At 37.6% G+C, this 1,763-nt stretch overlaps 1 long non-coding RNA gene across 1 annotated transcript; it reads right to left on the bottom strand.

Moving 5' to 3' along the window:
- Positions 1 to 871: 871 nt before the first annotated feature.
- Positions 872 to 1,498, bottom strand: LOC110465951. Its single transcript, XR_002464680.1, has 3 exons — positions 1,407 to 1,498; positions 1,198 to 1,283; positions 872 to 1,073 (listed from the first exon to the last, which is right to left on the bottom strand). It is a non-coding gene; the product is annotated as an uncharacterized LOC110465951 (long non-coding RNA).
- Positions 1,499 to 1,763: the final 265 nt, after the last annotated feature.

The following is a 1,763-nucleotide window of genomic DNA, read 5'->3' as shown; positions in this document are numbered from 1 at the left end:
CGGGACCGAGGGCTGATAAGGGATATGATATCAAAATGGTCATATTATAAACTTTTTATCATATGTTCAAGTAACAAAATATCAAGTCAACAGGAAAAACAATTAGATAATTTAATCAACAATGTCAACTGAAACAGATTATTGCAAGATGATATTCAGTCAATTCCGAATAAATATCGTTTGAAATCGCTGCTGTCAGTAATTATTAGTCCAAGTGTTCAAGTATTCTAGACAATAGAGAATTAAGTATTTCCTCTTCCTGGTTTGTTAACATTNGGGGGGGGTGCATTACGAGAAACTTATCACACGGGTGACCGGAAGTGGTAACAGGAGTGGTCAGAAGTTATCAAATATGCAAAAACACTCATATTCTGAGTAAACATATGATAATAATTTTTACCATCTTTCAAAAGAAAAATAGATCATAAGATAGTATGTCTATCCGTATTGTATTATTAAGTATGTACTAAACTGAATAAAACATGCCTTTCCCATATCACACCCAGTATCAACCCTCGACTAATATCAGCCCTCGGGCCTTCGGACCTGGGGGCGATATTGGAGTCTTGGGTTGATACTGGGTGTGATATGGAAAAAGGAATTTGTTATTCTCTATGGATTGCATTATAAAATACATCACGATAGTGATATCTATGTCGTCTAGAAGTAGTCTTTCAGCAAATGTCATATATAAACTATGTTAAAAGACGCGGCAGCATTATTGTGACAACTTTCTATGTGTTTTGTGTAAGCTGATGTGAATCATCACAACAATAAAACACTAGTAGACTGTTGTTCTTTGTCGTGTTCTTACTTACCAATCTGAAGTGTAAAAATTCCCAAAACACAAACCTCTACACAATCACACAACTTCACAATTTTTATTTCCAAATGGAAATAAGTTTTCTTCCGCCCCCGCTTTACTTTTTCAGAGGGCGGAAGTACATGGACTGGTATTTTTTAATTGTCTATATTTCCTCTCTCAGGAGGGTGATTTCTCGTGTTAGCATCTCATTTTCCAGGTGGCGACTCCTCTGATACGGAATCTCCCAGGCCACACTTGTGTCTTTGTTCTGAAAACGGAAAAAAGAGAGATCAAGTGAACAGTTTGAAACTTTGATATATATTTTTGCGTTTTTACAAGGAGGGAGAGGAGAGGGACTGCTAAAAGGAATGTAAAAATAAATAAATACTTACATCCGTCAAAAACAAACGTTTCCTCACAGGGGTCACAGGGGTCACAGGGGTCGTCCTCGGCACGGGGTGGAAGTTGCGTTAGAATGCTGAAGTAAAAGAGTCAATACTCTGGCTTAATTTTCGAAAAAAAAAAAAAAATGTTCAAAACAAGAAGATGAAATCATAAAGCAGAAAGAATACAAAGATGAATAACGAAAAAAAATACTTACTTCTAAATATTTTTTTTTTTTTTTGGACAACTGATTGAGAGGACAGTGAGAGTTGTAGATGCAGATTGTTAAACCGTTACAGAATAACTGGGACGGACCAGAGGGAGTAGCTCGGTTTTGTGTTTCCCGATATTTTCTTAATTGGTCGCGTGGAATATTTTCTCACAGTTGCCGTGTAAAATTTGTTTATACCCATCGTTGGAGCTTGACCAGTGCTGAGAGATAATTCTTGAATGTTTTCCCCAGACGTTTGGAATCAAACCCAACATACACAACCGGAGCTTGTCCTGTTTGAACACGCCGTGTCGCTTGGGGTACACGGATGTCGAGATACTGACGGATTGGACGTGGGGAAGT

The sequence above is a fragment of the Mizuhopecten yessoensis genome, unplaced genomic scaffold (genome assembly GCF_002113885.1).
Source record: "Mizuhopecten yessoensis strain PY_sf001 unplaced genomic scaffold, ASM211388v2 scaffold11109, whole genome shotgun sequence".
NCBI classification, from domain to species: Eukaryota; Metazoa; Mollusca; class Bivalvia; order Pectinida; family Pectinidae; genus Mizuhopecten; species Mizuhopecten yessoensis.
The sequence above is the reverse complement of the archived record's forward strand: the minus strand, read 5'-3'. Positions and strand labels throughout refer to the sequence as shown.